The 24,228-nt window shown below is 29.8% G+C and overlaps 2 pseudogenes; both read right to left on the reverse strand.

Moving 5' to 3' along the window:
- Window positions 1–5,135: 5,135 nt before the first annotated feature.
- LOC140668847 (uncharacterized) lies at window positions 5,136–22,857 on the reverse strand (annotated as a pseudogene).
- Window positions 22,858–22,926: 69 nt separating this feature from the next.
- Window positions 22,927–23,608, reverse strand: LOC140668317 (uncharacterized; annotated as a pseudogene).
- Window positions 23,609–24,228: the final 620 nt, after the last annotated feature.

The raw sequence follows: 24,228 nt of genomic DNA on the forward strand, positions 1-24,228 counted from the left end.
AGACTCTCTGTGTAGTGCGAATTAAAAATTTAAACAATAAAAGACGTCAAACATTGTAAGTGGTTGCGTGCGAATTAAAAGTTTAAAACAATAAAGAGTGTTGAACATTGTAAGTGATTGTGCCATTCAACACGAAAAATTCTATCGCTAACCAGGGGCACCTGAGAAATTCAACCCGACGCCGCTAAATCCACTACTGAGATCCTTTTAAAACCAACAGCGTACGCAATAGGTAGTGAGTATCGACCAAATAACCTATTCTGTTAATTTCACCTCCCCCATTTAAAATTCGGTTATAGTAATTATAGTGAGACAGTTCTTTATTTTTGTTGTTCTTCATTTTATTATTACTGTTTGACCAGATACTTTTCATTTTACCTTTGTCATTATAATTAACTCCCCTTTTCGTTGTTTATGTTTATTTCCCATCCTCTTCATTTTCACGTAGCCTTTCAATTTTCTCTGCAAGAACCTATGTATTTCGCGAAACCGGTATCTCGTGTACTGGTACGGAATATAACTAGGTCGAACTTGCAAATTCCTTTTATTTTCTCTGCAAGTACCTGTGTATTTCGCGGAACCGGTATCTCGTGTACTGGTACGGAATATAACTAGATCGAACTTGCAAATTCCTTTTATTTTCTCTGCAAGTACCTGTGTATTTCGCGGAATCGGTATCTCGTGTACTGGTACGGAATATAACTAGGTCGAACTTGCAAATTCCTTTTATTTTCTCTGCAAGTACCTGTGTATTTTGCGGAACCGGTATCTCGTATACTGGTACAAAATATAACTAGGTTGAACTTGCAAGGTTTTTCTATTTCTCTGCGGGTATCTATGTATTTTGCGGAACCGATATCTAGTGTACTGGTACAAAATATAATTAGGCAGAACCTGCAAATTCCTTCAATTTTCTCTACGGAAGCAAATTTCTCCTGAATTGGTATCTAGTGTACTGGTACAAAATATAATTAGGCAGAACCTAACCTAACCTGAATTTCATTTTTCCTCTGGTCCTTTAATTATTTATTACAATTTATTCATTACCTCTTTCTTTTTGTGCTATTCCTTTTTTAATTTTTTATTTATTTCCTTTCTTTCCTTCTTTTCTCTCCACTTCTTTTTCCTTCTCCCTCCTCTCTCCTCTCTATATTATGCATTTTAAATAATATAATTTCCTGACTTAAATTATATTAAGAACATTATAAATTGTACTAATTAGAACTGTCTCGCCGAAAATAAACGATAAGTTTTCTGAAACATTTGCGTGGGTTCATAGTGGAGCCCGTTCAGCCTAAAGGCTAAAGCTAAACGTCTCCGCAACCGTAAGAACCGACGCGCCCGAAGAGTTTTGGCTCAGGCGACAGCAAATTATAATTTTAAGAACAATATTTCTAATCTTAAGATAGAATTAAAGGGTCAAATTTTCCGCGAACAATCATCACACACACACGCAGAGTCCCACCTCCCCCCCTTTCTCATTCAAGAGAGCTGAAACCACTCCTCTCACCTGACCCTTCTCCTCGCACCTCCATCGACCCCCCTTCCCTTTCACATCCAGTAATATCATCCTCGCACGAGCAACCCTCCCCATCGTCTCTCGATTTACCGGGGCCTTCTAACAAAACTCGCTCTACTTCCGAACCCCCTCCGCGTCCACCCTCACCAGCCTCTACCATCGTCCTGGGAGATTCACCCCCATCTTCCCCCCGCAATTCATCTGATTCTCAAGAGGAATCGGATGAAATTTGGGAGGCCCTTCGTGACATTGCCGAGGTCGTCGTAGACCTCGAGAAAGAAAACGCGAGTCACGCTGAAAATTCTAAACATCAACAACCTCCTCGTCCTCCGCTTCAAGATCCTATCCAATATTTAATAAATAATCTCCCAAGGATCCGACATCCCCTCCCAAAAGGGTCGTATATAATCGGGCCTGGTCCTGTTGAATTGACAACATTGCACTCCATCCTTGCAACCAACCCGTCGGGATCCGTTATCCCATGGTTCCTCCCCGGTCTTAGATATCCCCTCGCCGTTCCGATAGAGGCTCTCTGGAAGAAATTCCCTCCTTCCACGATTACCTTCGAGGAAACATAATTCTTTTCCTGCCCCTTCCCTTAGAATTTAAATACTATTGTATAAATACCAGTCAGGTAACAAGTCCTTTTATTTTTCCATTTCCAATTTACCTGACTGACGTCCCTCCGAACTAATGTAACACCCGCGAACACAAACACACACACACACACACTTAAGTAATTAATAAGATTAATTAATTTAATTAAAATGCAAATTTTTTGAATCTTATACATATATATATATATATATATGATTTTTACTTAATAAATGACTAAAAATTTAAAATATTAAAAATTCTAATCAAATTTATTAATCCTTTCTAACACATTCCCTGACTTCCAGATCGCACAAGGTCCCGTCCCGCGTAACAGGGATTAACTTCCTTTACCAAAAAGGGACCACCGAACGAACGGCCTACTGACCTAGTAAAAAAGACCCTCGAGGTCTTTGACCAGGTCCGGCCTTGTACAATTTGTTCGAGTCGAGAGCGTTAAGGTTTTACGTGTTTCGACAAGGGTAAGTTCTGTCCTTTCATTATCTCTTTCTTTTCTTTTTTTTCGAGTCTGGACGTAACATAAGCATCATCAAGATACTATTACAAATCATAGATTTAAAGTAAAAAAAATTTTATGTATGAAATATTAAATTATAACATTTACATTGTTTCAGAACTAAATAAAAAAAAAATAAAATTTACAATTTAATTTCATATTACTACGTACCGATAAATAATCTAAAAAAAGAACTATACATAAAAATATTATGACCTGAAAACTGCCATTTATATAAATATGTCAACAAAGAGGCAGTTTTCAGGTCACAATACCCTTATGTATAATTTTCCCTTTAGTTTATTTATCAGAACATACTAATTGAAATATATATTGTAATATAAATTTCATTCCTTTTACTAGGATCTGAACAGTTGTAAAATATAAATGTTAAATATAATATGAAAATCTCTTACTTGTAGCCGAAAGCAACACGCCGCGAGAGGATTTTAAATTCTTATGTTGGTAATTTTTTTTTTCATTTAAAGTGACCTGGGGGGAATGCAGAATATAGAAAAAAACAGACAGCAGAATTATTCATAAGACTTCTGTGACCTAGAAAAACTATTCACGTAAATATACATATATATATATATATATTTGATCTTATGTTAATGAGTTAGTCCTTTTATCATAAAATGGTTAATGTTACAGATGTCTGTGATACTTATTGTATATTGAAAGAACAGATTTTGGTTAAGGTGATATATATGATATAAAAGAGGAAGAGATTTTGTTCTTTTTTCGTTTTTTCTTTTTTTCTAAAAAAGAAAAAAGAAAGAAAAAAAATGTTTAATTTGAGAAAAATAAACTTTAGTTTTTCTTACAATGCAAATATTTTTGTATATGATTTTAAAAATTTACTGTATTTATGAAAACGCCTTAAAAAATATATTATCATTAGCAATTTAGATTTTCTTGAAATTTGATTGTGAATAATAAAAATAACTTTTGTAGCAACTTATCACAAATTGTAGTACAAATAGTGTAATTATAGTACAAATAATATAATTAACAGTTAAGAAAAAATGAGAAAGAGAGAAAAGAGCGAGTAAAAGCGAAGAAAAAACAGAGAAATAGACTTAAGACAGAAAATACTCCATATTTAGAAATTAGTTTTCTTTAATAAAGTTTATATCATAATTATAAGTTTATTTTCTTACAGTTTACTGTGCAATTACTTTTTTTAATAGTTTATTTTTAAATATGTATTAAATAGAGAAAAAATGTTTTTATAACGTTTTCTTACAAATTAAAGTACAAATTATATCCAGTATAAACATATGTACCTATGTACAGATATATGTAAAACCATTTCATGTTAATGAGACAATATTCATTAACATGAAATGATTAATAATGGAAACGTTTGTGATGGTTTTACATATACCAGAATAAGAGATTTTGGATAAGTTGCTGATGAGAGAAAAATTTTATTTTATTTTTCGAGAAAGAGAGTAAGAATCTTTTTTTTCTGAGAAAAAGAATAAGAAAGAGAAAAAACTCTTTAAAGCAATAAATTTGGTTTTTCTCTTTATTTCAGTGCAAAAATTTGTACAGTTTTGGAAATGCACAATAGTAAAAATAAACTTATTAATTAACTATTTAGTTTTCAAATGGTAAGAGTTTAAAGTTGACCAATTAACATGACAAAACTTCACGCGCTCAGGCACGTCGCATATTAAAAGTGCCACCGCACTAAATTTAATTATCTACATTAAAATATTGATAAATTATGTATTTAATTTATTGTTAAGTTATTGTTGTGTAGTAATTTATTGTTATTAAAATAATTTTATAAATTTATCTCCTTCATGTGCGGTTAATAAATTTCGGTATTAGAATATCTCCGCAATGACAGAAAATCCTCGTAGCCACCCAATTAAATTCAATGTCGATGTTGCGCGCGGAATTACGAGAATTTTCTGTTATTGCGGAGATATTCTAAATATACGTTTTACGAGATATTCTAAATATTCAAAATATACGTTAAATATACGTTTAAAATATAAAAGAAAATATAAAATATAAAATATAAAAAACAATATACAAGAGACAATATTATATTTATCTTCAAGGAAAATAAGCTTGAAAAATCATAGCAAAACTAAATATATATATATTTTGACTTTTTATTAAAACATATAATTTGATTATATACAATAGTAGCAAAATTTTGTAACTTTTATATAACTACGCCATAATTATTAAAAATTAATCTATGTTTTATTTTCATGAATCTGTACCGACATTTTTCACATAACTATATTTCTATGACATTTTTCACTTAGCATAATCTTTCAAACAATCTCTCAAATTTTTCTATTTATTTATTAATCATTTTATATGCAAATTTAAATTATTAAAGATTATTAAATAAAAACACCTTGAAATATATATTACCATTAGCACGTGATTTAGATTTTCTTGAAATTTGATTGTGAATCCAGCTTCTAATTTGAGGAACGGAACGACGGCTTAAACATTTATTCTTCATTTTAACCTCTACCATTTGTTTTCCTGAAGGTAAACGTCGTTCTGACATTTCTTGTTTAAATGCTTAATTATTGTATTACATTTTGTTTGTGTCCATCGTACGCGTTTTGTTGTACCATATGGTGATGCTGCATGAAATTAAAAACATATAGTATTATATTATAAGAATGCTACATTTTAGAAATATTAAAATAAATTATTTTATACTTACTTCTACGTCTTTTTTTTCTATTAGCCTCACAAGTCGAATATGTGTCTGAATCATCATTGTCTATATCACTATTTTCATTATTATCAACTTGAGGTATTTCATTTGTTGTAAAATTTTCATTGTTAATTTGCGAGTTATTTTCTTTATCATTTTGTTGAAAATCATCATCTTCACTCTGTGCTATTTTAAGTAACCGAGACATTTTAACTATTTCAAATTGTGGAAGAGATTGACGATAATGTTGCATGTAGATGTTTTTGTTATGGCCTAGATAATTTGCTAATTCGGTCACATCAGGATCTGATAGATTTAATGTAATGCATCTTGTTGCGATATGCTTACGAAGCTTTGTACCTCTTAATTTAAGAGGCATACTTGCTCCACACTCTATAGAATATGTGCGTAATAAATCGCAAGCTCTTATATATCTAAATCTCTTTTTATCATAACCTGGTAAAGCGAAAATGTATGGGTTTCCGTCAGGTATTTTTGCTTCTTTACGGTAATGTAAAAGCAAATCTATACAATTTTTCATTTTGGAATCCAAAAAAACAGGTACAGATCTTCCTAATTTTCCTCTAATAAGAAATCTTACATATTTCATAGCTATCTGAAATAAACAATTACATATTTATTTTAAAAAGTAGATGTAAAATTAAGTATAATATCGAATAGTTTCAATAGTGTAAATATTTAGTTTCTTCTTTTTTACTTTTTTATATAAATGTATATATATATATATATATATATATATAATTATTTATAACTGCAAAATTTTAGTTAACATTTATATTAATACATTTAAACCATTTAGATTTAATTAATATTATTAAAATATTAGATCTTTCTATGCACATATATGTTCATTATTCATTCATAAAAATTAGAATAAAGAAACTACAAAATATAATTAATAGAGCATATAAGTTAGAAAAAATATAGATACATAATAGAGATTAAATAAATATACAAAAATATAATTTAAACTTTTAAAAATTATAACTTAATTATAATTTAACTTTTAAAAATTAAACTTAACAATATTTTCTAATACGGGTGTAATTCTTGTAATTAATATCTATATATGATTTTTAAAATTTTTATAGTTTTTTATGTTATACATATACACATTAAATGATTACACATGGAAATATTGCAAACTTACTTTTTGAGCTTCAGGTGATAAAGATTCATATAAATCTGGATTTGTTTGCTCATTTATACCTTCTTGGTGCTTATAATCATCGATAAATATACGTTCAATTTCTCCGGCTCTTCGTCTATTGAATACTTGAACAGAAATTAAAGTAAATTGTGCCAGTTGCCGCCAGTTATCATAAGTAAATGTGTTACTGAGACGTTAAAAGACCAAGCGCCTATTAGTTTATAGAAAATTGTGCAATAATTTTATATCTTCTAATGGAGGTAATTCTTGTAATTGATAGCGCTTAGCTTGTAATATAGTTTCTTCAACAGTTTTATTAACAGATACGCCAAAATCTTCTTGTAGCAACTTCAAAAAGTTTTCTATGTCTACTTTTTCTTGAAATTTATTCCTTTTTATGCATTCAGCAATAGCAAGATTTCCTATTTGTTTAATAAGTGTGCTAAATTTGATGCAACAGAAGGAGCTGCATAAACTTTTGTGCTTGTATTAAAATCTGCTATTTGATTTACAGCTGTAATACAGTCATCATATATTGATGGATGATAAATACTATAAAAATCTGTGACATTTTTATTGATCTTTTTGATGGCTTGTAAAAATCACCCTAATAATCTTAAGCGAGCTCTAATCATATCTTGCTAGTGTTGATGTTTATACTTTATACACAATTTATTACCATAAGTGATCAACAATTCATCGTATCTTATTAATCTGATAATATCATCCTCTCTTAATACCGGAAATACAACGTTTCTTAAAATAGAGTTCGCACATTGATTCGGCCTTGAACTTTTCTTCCAAGTATTTTGACAGATCTGCCAACAGTTATCTTTGTACACTCTTTAAAATGATGACGTATTATTCTTAGTAAAAAAACCTTTACATCCAGCACAACATATAAAATCATGTGCAGTTTTTTTTCTTGATTCTTTTGGTCTTCTACAAACTATAAGTTCTCCCTTATTATATGTGAGATTTGTGTTGTATAAATAATTGCCTCTTCGCCTTAAAAGTCCGATAATCTTTTGTCTTTCTTTATTACCTAATATAAAACATAACAGAGAGATTACAAAATATAAATAAAGAAATTTAGTTAAAAAATAATAATATAATAAAAATATCGAATAAAAGATATTCAATATTATCATTTTTAAGTAAGTAAGAAAGAGGCAATAGGAGCGAGATGTGAATACAAAATTATAAGTTTTTTATATAGGTGATGTGTCGCAAGTATATTGACATTAAGTACATTAGTAACATTCTATAGAATGACGGAAATTATAATAAAAATGTGAACGTTTCGATTCATGTTTTGAATCCTCTTCAGCATAATATATAAATTAAATAAATGAATTATAAATAGATAAAAACGAAATTAATGAGAAAACATCGCATAATAAAGGCATAAGACATGTATGAACTAAAAATCGTGATCGTATTCGCATGATTAAATGGATCAATGCCCTAGAACCGCTGTACATATTTATCGCATGTTAGTTGTATAAATTACACATATATAAAACGATCCAACTTGTTCGGCTCTTTTATTGTACGGCTTGCATAATAATCCCGCGAGGCAATTCTCCGAGGTTTCCAGACCGAGGGAGGTATGCAGTTAGATTGAGGGGTTAGGTCTGTATTAGTAAAATGAGTATAATAAATACCTGTTTGTAATAAAGTAATTTACCGCTAGTTTGTGTATAATGGTGGTGACTCAGAAAAAGCTTACAGGATATGCATTCCGTTTGTGTGTTGTTGAATCTATGGTATATATATCGCGCAACTGATGTTTAACGTGTGGTTATGCCGATGGTACAGATGGTAATGAGCTCAAGGGCGAAAAATACATTTAAGATGGAAAGAGTTAGATAGGTGACATTAGATCTTAGGCAGTTTGTTTATTATATCATCGTAAATAGCTGGCAAACATTCTATATCTGTTTGTAGATTTATGCTATTTATTTGTCGTTTAATGTATAACATTTCAGATATCAGTCTTTTTGTGTAATAGGGTTCATTGTCTAGTATTTGTGCATTGTCCCAGTCAAAGTCATGATTGTATGTTAGGCGGTGGTCAGTGATCACTGATTTGTTGTTATTGGGCTTCATTATGTTGGTCTTATGTTCTTTTATCCTAGTATTCAGCTTTCTGCCCGTTTGACCAACATAAGAAGCGTCGCAATTTAGACAATTAATTTTGTATACCACGTTTGTTTTCATGGGAATAGGGATAGAATCTTTGTGTGTCTTAATAAATTTGTTGTTTTTGTTTTGTTATACTGTAGTAGGCTAATCTGATGTCGACATCTTTTAGAGCATTCTTTATTTTATCAGTTACTGTATGCAAATATGGAATTGTGAAATATGAGTTATTATTGGGTGTTTGTAATTTTCTGTCGAATGATCTATTGTTAATTAAAAACTTTATACGGTTGTTAATTGTTTTGAATATAAAATCGGTTGGATAGGAGTTGTCCAGTAAAATCTTTATTATAAATTGGATATTCTTTTCATGGAACATGGGATGTGATAATAAGAATACTCTATCAATTAAGCCTATTACAGTGCCTCTTTTTTGGTTGTTAGGATGTTGGGAATGGAAATTGAGATATCTACCCGAGAATGTGTTCTTATGGTAGCAGTCAAATATTAGATTGTTATTAATTAAAATGAGTGTTAGGTCTAAAAAGTTAATCTTGTTGTGGTCATTTTTTTCCACAGTGAACTGTACTCTGTTATGGAAAGAATTAAAAATTGTCAATGTCTCGTCAATAAATTTTGGAGGTACCGATATTAATATATCGTCCACGTATCTGAAGTAAATGGGAGGAATAAAATTCTTTTTACTCTTTAAAATAACTTCCATTTTTTGACGATAAAATCGACACAAAAATTGAAATCGTACCAAAATTTGACAATCTACATCAGAACAACATATTTGACCTCAAAGACAATTGGTTTATAAATTTATCCTCTACACACTTTCCTAAAGAGATACAAGGCTTTCTACAATTAGGCGATAATTTCAGCGTACCTTCCACCTCTAGATCTTAAGATAGCTACCGATTTTATCAAAAATTTCGAAAACAGTCTAAAAAAAGTTCCTGCCGAAAAAAGGATTTGTTGAGAAGTCGAACACAAACCATTATTAAATCACTTTCCACATCATCCTTTCCACAAAATGAAACCACTAAAAAACTAATTAACTTACAATCAACTACTAACAACTTCTTAAAAGAAAACTCGAATCTTATCCTTACCAGAGCGGATAAAGGTAATGTTACTGTTGCTTTGGATAAAGACAAATACACCCAAATAATGGAAATTTATTGTCAGATAAAGAGACTTATATTTTATTAAATAAAAACCCTATTAATAAACTAATCTCAAGCCTCAATGATATACTGAAACGGTGGAAAAAACAAGAATACATCTCGACTATTGAATATCGTAAAATGTCCTTCAGTGAAGGTAATTTACCGCGAGCATATGAGTTACCAAAAATCCATAAGATTAACATCCCTTACAGATTGATTGTATCATCTATCAATAGACCATTATACAACTTAGCCAGTTGGTTACATAAAATCATGTACGACAGCTTCCCGAAACCGAATAGTCACATTGCAAATAGTTTCGATCTAGTCAACAAATTATCTAATTTACATATTGATAATGATTATGAGTTGTTTTCGCTAGATGTAATCTCACTGTTCACTAACATCCCGATCAATTTAGCAGTAGAAAGCATATCAAAGAGATGGCAATATATCACAAATAATTGCAACATCCCAGAACCAGAATTTTTAACAGCAATAAACCTAGTCTTAAACTCTACATACTTTGTCTTCAATAACAAATTTTATCAACAAACTTTTGGCACACCAATGCGCTCCCCACTCTCTCCGATCATCGCCGACATAGTCCTACAAGACATAGAGGAGAAAACATTGACGTTATTGAATTTTACCCCTCCCATTTACTTCAGATACGTGGACGACATATTAATATCGGTACCTCCAAAATTTATTGACGAGACATTGACAATTTTTAATTCTTTCCATAACAGAGTACAGTTCACTGTGAAAAAAAATGACCACAACAAGATTAACTTTTTAGACCTAACACTCATTTTAATTAATAACCATCTAATATTTGACTGCTACCATAAGAACACATTCTCAGGTAGTTATCTCAATTTCCATTCCCAACATCCTAACAACCAAAAAAGAGGCACTGTAATAGGCTTAAATGATAGAGTATTCTTATTATCACATCCCATGTTCCATGAAAAGAATATCCAATTTATAATAAAGATTTTACTGGACAACTCCTATCCAACCAATTTTATATTCAAAACAATTAACAACCGTATAAAGTTTTTAATTAACAATAAATCATCCGACAGAAAATTACAAACACCCAATAATAACTCATATTTCACAATTCCATATTTGCATACAGTAACTGATAAAATAAAGAATGCTCTAAAAGATGTCGACATCAGATTAGCCTACTACAGTATAACAAAACAAAAACAACAAATTTATTAAGACACACAAAGATTCTATCCCTATTCCCATGAAAACAAACGTGGTATACAAAATTAATTGTCTAAATTGCGACGCTTCTTATGTTGGTCAAACGGGCAGAAAGCTGAATACTAGGATAAAAGAACATAAGACCAACATAATGAAGCCCAATAACAACAAATCAGTGATCACTGACCACCGCCTAACATACAATCATGACTTTGACTGGGACAATGCACAAATACTAGACAATGAACCCTATTACACAAAAAGACTGATATCTGAAATGTTATACATTAAACGACAAATAAATAGCATAAATCTACAAACAGATATAGAATGTTTGCCAGCTATTTACGATGATATAATAAACAAACTGCCTAAGATCTAATGTCACCTATCTAACTCTTTCCATCTTAAATGTATTTTTCGCCCTTGAGCTCATTACCATCTGTACCATCGGCATAACCACACGTTAAACATCAGTTGCGCGATATATATACCATAGATTCAACAACACACAAACGGAATGCATATCCTGTAAGCTTTTTCTGAGTCACCACCATTATACACAAACTAGCGGTAAATTACTTTATTACAAACAGGTATTTATTATACTCATTTTACTAATACAGACCTAACCCCTCAATCTAACTGCATACCTCCCTCGGTCTGGAAACCTCGGAGAATTGCCTCGCGGGATTATTATGCAAGCCGTACAATAAAAGAGCCGAACAAGTTGGATCGTTTTATATATGTGTAATTTATACAACTAACATGCGATAAATATGTACAGCGGTTCTAGGGCATTGATCCATTTAATCATGCGAATACGATCACGATTTTTAGTTCACACATGTCTTACGCCTTTATTATGCGATGTTTTCTCATTAATTTCGTTTTTATCTATTTATAATTCATTTATTTAATTTATATATTATGCTGAAGAGGATTCAAAACATGAATCGAAACGTTCACATTTTTATTATAATTTCCGTCATTCTATAGAATGTTACTAATGTACTTAATGTCAATATACTTGCGACACATCACCTATATAAAAAACTTATAATTTTGCATTCACATCTCCTCGCTCCTATTGCCTCTTTCTTACTTACTTATTTATATTTATTAATTCGAAACTCTTTCGATAATCTTATTATCATTTTTATTCTTCCATAAGTTTCTGTTTGCTACTATCAGCTATTAATTACACATTATTCATTGTATTATTTTATTAGAAACATTAATTTCATATATAGACATTTTTATGTTAATATTGCATTTATTTAAAATATTAGAAAGCGAAAAATAATTGAAAAATATGTATATACTATGTAAATATATGTATAATATATATTATTAAAAAATTAATAAAATTATATTTCAATAACATATTTAATAATATTGAAATATTTCTATACCTTTTGGTAGTGCAGTAAACTTTTTGACATCCTCTTCATTTTTATGGACTCGCTCTAAATGTCTACTTATTTTCAATTGCATTTTCTTGCAATAATAACAGAAATTTTGTTTTTCTTTACCTCTAGGTTTTGAACATTCAACACGTAAATTAGTATCATTACAAATTTGTTGTCCAGAAGCATTTAATGATGTTTCTAAACTACTTTTTGTAGTATTATTAAGTTGTATTGAACAATGTTGAGTATCATCTTCTACCTTAGAATTTTCTGAATCATTATTGTAACAATAATCAGGATCTTTGTCACTGTAGCAATCACTACTACAATCAGAATTATTTAAGTTCGATGTGTCATAAACCTGTTTTAAATTGTTATTAGATTCTTTTATTAATTTTGCCACATCAATATTATTCATCACTTTTTTATTATTATTTGCTTCATTTCTGCTATTTTCAATTTCCATAGAATTATCCATATTAATATTGCAGGATCGATTAAGATTCTTAGATACATTATTTTCATCTTCATTAGAATAATTTAAAATATTATTTGGAGATATCCCTAAATTATGAAATTCTTCAAATAAAATCGTTACTATTTGATCAAAATTAGTATTTAATGTAAAATTATCAATAGATGTTTCTGATTGATTAAATATATTCTGACGTAGATTACATTCTAATAGCATGTCGTTTGAAGCAGATTCATTTTCTAGCTCCGTACTAACATTTCGTATGGCTGACATTTAAATAGCACTCTGACAGCATGTCATTTGAGGCAGATTCATTTTCTAGCTCCGTACTAGCATTTTGTACGATTGGAACATGTATATTGGACTCTGATAATACGTCGTTTGAGGTTAGATTTACTTTGTTCAAACATTATGTTATATTAAACATTATTAATTAATAAAATATTGACTTGTTGAATTAAACAATATTATATGTATAATACATGCTATTTGAAAAATCAAATAAACTTACTTGTTTTCTTATATAAACAGCTTTGATCGACTATTTTAAGTAAAAATTCTAAATATTTTGATTAAATCAAAGAAATTATTCTCTCTCTTAATACATATATATATCTCATAATAAAAAATAAGATAGTTTACATTTCTTGATCACCACATACTATTAAAAAAAAGTACATATAATTCCATGATAAATATGTAGAATTATTTTTATTTATTAATTGATAAAAATAAAAATTTGCATGCAAATATAAAGAGAATCATTTAAGATATTTTACTACATAACATTATTTAATAGTAGAATACTTACTATTCAATACAATTAATTTTCTCTGTATTCGTGCATTTCGAAGTTCAACAGAATAATTTTTTTTATGTTTATATAGACCATACATGTTGAAATAAATTATCGTTATACTTAGTTTCGTTGTTATTGTTTCGTAACTATTTAAAATCCACACGAGTCTCTGTAATAATATATGTTTAATTTAAAAGATCAATTTAACATGTATTATGTCATCTGAAACTCGAATGCCTGTGAATCGGATGGATGAAGAAGAAATATTGCACCAAATAAAATTTTAAGATTTTTTTAAGACAACTATATGTGTTCTTTTTACCATTAATTCGTCTTATTATTCTGTACAGAAAAGTATTAAAGCAAGTAAAATTATCAAAAACTAAATTACAAGATATTTTATGTCAAAATAATTTTCCAGTCTTATAACTTGAAAAATACTATCACAAAGTATACTCAAAATGTAAATGTGAAAAAATACAAATTGTATACAAAAATAGGCAAATGGAATTTAAAAAATATATATAATACTCAACAAACTAAAGTTCCTGTTACGCAGTCACACAACTCTATATTAAAAATTAATCTTTAAAAATAAGTAAAAAAACATTTTTAATAACTATTAAACAATTGTGCATTGATCATCTAACTAAGTAATTTGCAAGATTTTACAGCAATTTTTACTCTTTTATAATTTCTTGAGAAAAACTTGACATAAATACAAATAAATTTCTTGTGATAACAAGTGTAATAAATATTTTATATGTAAAACAAGAATGTAGAAACATTATTGTAATATTGTATACATTTCTAACATTCATTGTGACAATATAAATTATAAAATCCTTCTCGACAGATAAAAAACAATATATCTTTACTATTATATATCATTTACAATGCATTTATGTTAAGATTTGATTGTTTAAAGAAATAATAATCCAGAAAAGTATATTTATTAACCAAGTATTTTTTAAATAATTATTGACATTATTGTCATGTAACGTATCTGTCTATAATAAAAATTTATCTAAATATCTTATACACAAATATTATTGTCTCTCAGTAATCTTAAAAAATATTTTTAATCAAATATTATTCAAGTATTTTTAAAAATATATCATTGACTTGTGATATATCTGCATTTCTAATAAAAATGTATCATAAAGGTAATTAACATAAAAAATTATTATATCATAGTTTTCCTTCTTTAAATATTACAAATATACATAAATAAATGACATAAATATACATACGTATGTATTTATGTATATTTGTAATCTGCATATGTATGTACAAACATAAAATAAAGTGATTTATCTTATTTATCTTATTAAATAATAGGAAAGAGAAAGAGGGAAAGAGAGAGAGGCATAATATTAGATAAAAAATCAGGATTTTTACACTGCAGAGGGAGAAATAGTTATCATCGCGATGTTTCATAACCTCTTCACGTGAAATATCCTTCTCGTTGCAAATTATAAGAAAGGCATATGAAAATATTCATATCATTAACAAAAATTGTACGTTTTCATAAAAAAAGTACCTTACCATGCAAAATAGATTTTGGATAGATTTTGTCTAGAGACAATTTGATGTAAAACGGAATTCGAGAAAAGAAAGAAATTCAGATTTCAAGAAGGCACGCGTAACGTGGTAATAGTTTTTGTGAACAGTAGACAGTATCGGCAACGCTTGCCGCGTCGTAAAAGACATCGGAACAGCCAATTAATTTATAACTTTTCCATATAAGTGAAAGATTGGTCGACTTTTGTCGCGGAAATTTTGAATGCGGGTTGATACATTCTCCGGCTCTACTGTCCGTAAGAGCATAATACATTTGAATATACGTTAATGAGCGCGTTTAGCAGATTCAACCATTTATTAATTATTTAACGGCAATCAAATGTAATAATTGGCACTTAGAAAATAATTATCCAAAAAGATATACAAATGTTTTCTTAGCAAATATATCATTGCCTTGTAATATATCTGCATTTCTAATATGTATATATGTCATAATGTCGGGTGTCGTCGGAAAAATTGATCAATCACAGTTTAATTTATTTATTAAAGAAGAATAATCGATTTATTCTTCTCTAAATTAAACTGTGATTAGTACAAAATCTGCTAATAGCAGTCTTAAGATTATTAGAGATAACATTTCCTCAATGAAAATATCGAGACATATTTAACGTCTGATTTATAAGCGATTGAAAAAAAGAATGCTTTTCACAAACTAAACTTTTTAGATTAAAGCAACTATATTTTTCAATTAATTTTTGATACAGTTTGCTCTAAAAAAATTTTAATTAAAGGTATCAACTCTTCCGACAACGACTCCCGACACTCAATTGTAGAATTGTAGAAAATAGTCTAATTAGAGTTAATTTGAGATATTAATAACATTTAACTCAGCTGCTTGCTTTTGGTTGTTTAAGGGGTTAAACCACCTTGGAGCCTCAAATTTTAAAGCATTTTTAAGAATTTTTTTAAAGAAAACTATACTGTACAAGGAAAAATTCTTTTTTGGTGTTTATTATGAGTATATTAAAGAATATAAAAAATATTTTTTATAGTATTTAATATAAAAATTAAGCGCGTGATGGCTATCTTTTTGTACGTGGTTTTGATCGACATGCAAAACGGCGGGCACGATTACTCAACACTAGTTAGTCGTAGAACAAAAAAACAGAAATATTTATTTTCTACATATTCAAAACTAGGGATGTACGTAGCCGTTTTGAGAAATATGCATTTTTGTTAAAATGGCAACGATTTGAAAAAAAAAAGTCATTTTTGGCTTCAAAAATTTGAATGAAACAAAGCGATAGCGGTGAGAATTTTTAAGATATCACAAAAATCCTACGTACAATCCTAGATAATGTTGAAATAAAGATTTAGGTAAAAATTCAAGTCGATCGGATAAAAATTGGCGAAGTTGTGCTGCCCGCTGTTTTGAAAAATGCTGTTTCGAGAAAAACGCGTTTAAAGTTTTTCGTAACAATTTTTGACGCTGAGCGTCGTTTGGCGTCTGTTCGTTCTATAATTGACCTCGTGTATAAAATAACGGTCAAAATTTTGGCAGAGTCATGTACAGGTACAAAAAAAATTCATAAGAATAAGTGTCCCTTTGCAGGTAACAGACTCTTTCAATAAGCCGCTTACACGACGTAGCGCAACACGGTGACGCGCTTCACTATACTCACTCGAAATATCATTTTCCTTTGCGATTTCAAAGTCGGGTTTAATATATATCATTTTTAAGACTATAAGGAATATTTTAAACAAAAAAAATTCGATTTTTTGAAAGTGTCAAGGTGGTCTAACCCCTTAATATCAATCAAATGTAATAATTGGCACTTAGGAAATAAATTTTAAAAAAATATCCTAGTATTTTCTTAACAAATATATATTATCGTGTATGATGTATCTACATTTTTAATAAAAATTTATCAGATCAAAATAATCTAAAAATAAACAAAAAATCTAAAAATATAATAAATAGAGATTTTAGTTTTAAGGCTTTCGCAGCCGTTAATATTTTCATTCAAAAGGACTTCCGGATAATTGCCTTCCAGGATGTCAACCAACTTCCCGGTTTTTTAATTGACCAGCTCATCAATTAAAACACTCTGATTGGCTGGCTCATCCCCTCTCTCTTCTCCCCACTCGGAAAAGAAAGGTATATAAGGACGACCACAATCCAAGAGAACTCAGTATCAGAGCTCCTAGCCCTGAAGATGCAAACTGTAACGTTTGCGAAACGTCGGCATAATGCTGTCTCAGCACGCGGCATCCATCCGGAAGCCTTTTTGAATGAAAATAAATAGAAATATTGATATCCTTATACATATATGTATATTTTATTTTTTTTTTGTTTTAAAACATAACAAATAAATAAGATCAGAATATGTTGTGTATAAAATTGTTTTTGAATATTAAATAATAGAGTATTTTCTTAGAGTACTTTCCTAATCAAGTACCATTTAAATATTTTCTTAGCATATATATCATTGTCATGTGTATTTGTGTTTCTAATAAAGATGTAATTAATGCAAAGAATTATCCTTACCTTTTTTTCATGACTATTATGTCACATAAAGTGTTCCACAATTAATGACAAACCGGCTAATGCAGATTCTTAAAATCATTTAGAGACGATTTTTCTTCAATGAAAATGTCGTAGAACGTATATGAATTATTTGACAAATTTCCCCTTTTGGTCATTATATACATTTGATACATCTTTGTAACTAAGATTATATATCTTTATAACTAAGATATTTTTAATTAAAATTTTATTAGAGCAAACTGTATAATATTAATTAATTGAAAAATATAGTTGCTTTAATCTAAAAAGTTTAGTTTGTGAAAAGTGTTCTTTTTTTTAATCGCTTATAAATCAGACGTTAAATATATCTCGATATTTTCATTGAGGAAATATTATCTCTAATAATCTTAAGACTGCTATTAGCAGATTTTGCACTAATTGCGAGATATTATGTACATACATATAAAATATTGTAAAATATTGACATAAATATTAATATATATTAATCAAGAATTAATTTTTATTCCATAATTATCAATTAGATTTATTTTAAAATAATTAAGTAATTCAATCTTTAAGAAACTATTTGTTCCCTCTCTCATTTAAAATATAAAAAATTCTTATTTAGTATTTAAAATAATATATTTAGTAAATATTTCATTCACAGTATCATATTCATAAAGATTACTAAGTTTCATATTTATAAAAATTTGTATTTAAATTTTTATAAATATGAAACTTAGTAATCTTTATGAATATGATACTGTGAATGAAATATTTACTAAATATATTATTTTAAATACTAAATAAGAATTTTCCATTTATTTTACTTCTGTCGCGTCCGGCGCCTCCGTTTAACATCCATCCACAGACATGGATCCGATATGATTTTTAACACCAGAGCTTAACTGATACTTCCAAATTTTTGAAACAAATGTAGAGGACACAAATTAAATACACTTGAGACACCACTTGCATTATAAAAACAGACTTGTCAATATATTTAAATCCATATATTGAAATTAGACTCAAAATTATTTATAACATAATACATATTAAAATCTAATATATATTTCGTATTAAAATGAACAATAAATAATTATTAATCATAAATTATTCATTTTTAAAATTAATATAATAGTTTTTCAAGAAAATGAGAGAATAACTTCATACAATTGTGTTAACTTCAATATATAAATTGCCAGTAATATTAATGTAATACATTATATTGATACTTTATAATTTAATATTAAATATATAACATTAAATCTAAAAGAATTAAAAATCTTAAAAATACATTAAAGTACATTGACTGTTTGACGTATACATTACCATTATATTTTAGATTTTACATGTTAATAAATATATATCAACAATTAATTATAGATGGATTATTTTGACGACAGTATACAGTTATGTACAATAATATATGTAAATTGTATACTATGGCGACATTGTCATTTTATATAAAACGATTATTTTGACGACACTTGTATATATGTATTTTTATAATCATATAATATGCAAAATATGATCTAAAATGTATATACATAATAAGAAATATATGAAAAATTTACAAACAATATACATATATAATATATGTATATATATATATATGTACTGTAGCTTTTAATATTTCTTGTAGATACTAAATAATATACACATTGTCGAAATTTTTGTATATTAGAAAGGAAGGAAGACGCGTAAAAGTAATATTATATATAGATAATTTTTTAATCTAGATTTAAGGTCAAAATGAGATCATTTCAATCAAATTAGAACACATATTCTGTGGAGATCTTATGCTATGTAATATTGAATACATCAAACCTTCTCGTAATATTAAAATAAAATAAAAATTTTGTGTAGGAACATTATTATGGTCAACAGGCTGTCCATACAATTTGAAACATCTTAAAATTATTTTAAACTTAAAATTGTCTTAAGAAGTTTTAAAACTCTTTAAAATGGCGAAATGTGAATATAATCTATTAAGTAGTTTTTTCTGAAAGTTTCTTAAATCAAGATAGGGAACATCTTAAAATAATTTGCAAATTTTTCATATGTTCTACAGTACTAAAGTATACATAAGTATATACGTATGCATATTAAAATAATATATCTTGAACATTATTTAATTAAGAAGAAACATATATAAATTTTGTTAAAATAATTATTTTATATAAACTAGAACATTATATTAAGTCGTTACATTAAATACATTATATTAATATCCAAAAGACAAATGGATAAATGGATAAACGTTGATGCTTCCATAATATTTCACAGGATTCTAATAGCAGAGATATTAATAATAAACTCTTGCTTAAAAGAATCTTCCGTGTTTTATTAGTGGATACTCTTCCGATGATGACAGTCTGGCTCTCTAAATTATTGTCGATATACAGGCTGTTGCTGTTGCCGTAATCCGATACACTTACCTGGAAAGAGAAAAGTAAATATATAAAATAAAGAAATAAAAAACTAAAATTAAGCAAAGCAAGCAAAGCAAAGCATTAAAAAGAATTAAATAAGAAAATTAAATAAGAATTAAATAGAAAGATTAAGAAAGAAAAATAAGACCGTGACCAACAAGAAAGCAAGTCACGGTCAAGCTGAATAAGCATTACGACACCCGAGCACGAAGCATGTCCCGCACTCTGACCCGGAAAACCTCATCCTTCCACCCTCGATATTAAAGCGATATATAAACCGATCCCACCACGATCGCTCGTAAGAAAGTCGCTAGTAAGAGAGCCGCGCGTAAATAAGTTATCTACCTATCGACACGGTTCGTCTACACGACGACCAAATACGTGAGTTAATAGTAGTGTGAGATAAGTGTAACTGTACAACAGAAATATATTCTTTTACTATACAAGTACGGAGTGCGTTCATTTGCTGCCAGAGTTCCAACTCTTTGGGCGAATATCCCGAAAGACCCTATCCTCACGGCACGGACACAACACTGTCAGCATTTTTTAATTTGAAATAAAACTGGTAATTTTAATAAATAACAATATATAATAAAGTTTCATACACAAAGTAATTTTGGTTTATAAATATTAGAATCCAGTATAAAAATATCTTTCTTTTTTATATTTATTTTGCCGTACCTGAGAGCGCGAAATCTCAGCCCTATCATTCGTGAAATATAATTGCTTCCAGTTTGAAAACTATTGTAGCCTCGACATTTTTGAATTAAATTTTTCGTCTTAAAATGTTCTAAAGAACCTGCCATTAAAATATTTACCGGCATTTTCGGGACACCCTAGATATTTTATTTGATTGATTATGACGAAAATTAATTTTAGAAAATAGAATATTTGTAGAACTACAAAAGGACAGTTTTGAGGTCTCATTTTATATATATTATAATATTGTATACATAAGTGCTATATATAGATATATACATAAAACAAATATTTTTGAATGTATCTATACAAGTTTTATGCTTATGTATACGTTTATTATTAAGTTACAGTATTTATACAAATTATACATAAATTTGTTCAATATAAAGATTGTTTCCAGAATCTTGTATGTAAAACGGACTGATAGGTGTTATTCAGGACCGGCCTTGAAAACTGCCTTTTCGACGACAAAATTTTCAGGACCGACTTGAAAACTACCATAAGTCCTGAAAACTGCCCTTTCATTAGTAAAAATGATTCGAAAACTACCCTTTCATGTACATATATATATATATATATATATATATATATATATATATACAGGGTGTCCCAGAACAACCTTCCGTCCGTAAAATGACGTACTCCTGACACAATTCTAAGACAATTTTTTCTTTACCAAAATTTGATTTAAAGCGTAGTTTTTAAGTTATAAGCAAAAATAGTTAGCAAATCACGCGTCGAGTATAGAAGGCAGCCAGGAGTGGCGCGGCGCACCGCGAGCGCGGGCGCAGCTGACCGTCCAACGAGTGATTACCGCCGCATGAGTCAAAATCGCTTACTATTTTATCTTATAACACAAATGTTATGCTTTAAATAAAATTTTGGTAAAGAAGAAAATGTCGTATATTATGTCAGGAATAAGTGTTCCTTAAAATAAGGTCGGATGCTGCGATCAGCTGATTGCTACACGCGATGTGTGTATGGCTGAGTGTGTGTGTAAAAGAAAGGGACAGGGTGAGTGAGTGAGTGAGAGAGAGAGAGAGAGAGAGAGAGAGAGAGAGAGAGAGAGAAATAACCGTCTCCGCGACGGCGACGCTTCTTCGATTGTCATCGACATTGTCGTCGACGACTTCAGACCGATCGATATATTGATTTTCCAGCTCAGCTGACAGACACATCGCGTGTAGCAATCAGCTGATCACAGCGTCCGACGTTATTTTAAGGAACACTTATTCCTGACGTAATTATACGACATTTTCTTCTTTACCAAAATTTTATTTAAAGCATAATTTTATGTTATAAGATAAAATAGATAGCGATTTTGACTTATGCGGCGGTAATCACTCGTCGGACGGTTAGCTGCGCCCGCGCCCGCGGTGCGCCGCGCCGCTCCTGGCTGCCTTCTATACTCGACGCGTGATTTGCTAACTATTTTCGCTTATAACTCAAAAACTACGCTTTAAATCAAATTTTGCTAAAGGAAAAATTGTCTTAGAATTGTGTCAGAAGTACGTCATTTTACGGACGAAAGGTTGTTCTGGGACACCCTGTATATATACAAGGTGGACCATTTTAATCCATCCAGTCGAATATCTCGAAAACCAAGCCCGGGAGAGAAAAATGTTTCAGACAAAAGTTGTTTGGTTTCGAGGGGGCCATAAGGTAATACCATTGGTTTGACCTTGAAGAATTATTTGAAGGTCACATAAAGGTCACCTCAATTTTTCTAAATGACATCCCCTATTTTTTATTACATATTCTTGTAGCTGAGCTCGAGAGCTTTCTGAAACCCTGTAATCAAATGTTTCTTCATTGAGTACTTTTCGAGTTATAAAGCTCCAAAGTTGCAGTTTGAAAAAATTCTAAATATCTCGTAAAATATTCACTTTCCGATAGTCTTATCTTACATGATCCAGCCAGTCAAGGCAAGATCTAGGCATGATCCAACCAGTAAAGATATGATCCGAGTATGATCCAACCTAACCTAACCAGTCAAGGTAAAATCTTTATCAAAGGAACTGTTCAAAATTATCTCCATTGGCTTGAATACATAATTCAACCCTATTTTCGAAGTGCCTGACCGTTTTGAGTAAGACAGCTCGCGGTATATTTATTTGTGCAAGCTACTCTTATTCTGTCTATCATATCTTCTCTAATTGTAGGCGCATGCTCATAAGCCACATTTTGATATCCTCATAAATAAAAATCAAGTGAAGTTATATAGGGTGATCGTGGAGGCCATGCGATGGCCCCTCGTCGCCCAATTCATCTGCCATTGTATTCTCGATCTAGATAAGCTCTCACTATTGCCGCATAATGAGGTGGCGCCCCGTCTATTTGTATCCACATTCTTTGACGTGCATGAAAATCAACGTCTTCAAGCAATTGTGCTAAATGATCCCTGAGAAGTTCCAAAAAATTTACACTATTAACATTTCCTTCAAAGAAATAAGGACCAATCAAGAAACCATTTATAATACCACACCAAACATTCACACTCCAGCGATGTTGATTATCTTCTTGTCTATGCCAATGTGGGTTAACATCCGACCAATAATGACAATTATGTCTATTCAATTCACCATTATTTTTGAACGTCGATTCATCAGAGAACATAACATAATAAAAGAAATTCGAATCAGCTCGGATTATCTGTTGTACCCATTGACAAAATTGTACACGCAACGGCATATTTGCTTGAGTAAGAGCTTGTGTTAACGTGATATGGTAAGGATGGTACTTCATTTTCTTCAAAATTCTTAAGATCGTTGTTCTCGGGATTTTATACCAATTTTATATCAATTTTTCTAGCCATAATACGACTACATGAGGATTAAGATGAATGAATGCCAAGATAACGTGCACACGCACATCATCTTCATCATACTTATGATGTGCTCTTTGACGTTCTAAACGGCCTTGGCGAGCTCTTAGTTCGAGGTCCCGGATTGTAGTATGATTCGGATGTTGTTCTCTTTCGGGGTAACCTAACCTAACGATTCCGGTAAACTCGCGAAGCTTCATGATAATTTAGTTGACATTCTCCGAGAACAAGGAGAATATCAACAATCTCTGAGGGACGATAATCAGCCATGGGTTTGTCGGCAGACGTAAGTTTCTGATTGTGAGTAATAAAGTTTGATACTCCGATCAACAGTGGAAGATATTTTCGTAATCAATTGATTCCTAAATAGTGACAAATAAATTTTCTGGTCGATATTTTCTTTGGAAACAATAAAGGGTATATTATTTCAAAAATAGACTATTTGAGATGAGTAGAACATCAAGAACAATCAAGGGATCAATCAGGT

The sequence above is a fragment of the Anoplolepis gracilipes genome, chromosome 8 (genome assembly GCF_047496725.1).
Source record: "Anoplolepis gracilipes chromosome 8, ASM4749672v1, whole genome shotgun sequence".
NCBI lineage: Eukaryota > Metazoa > Arthropoda > Insecta > Hymenoptera > Formicidae > Anoplolepis > Anoplolepis gracilipes.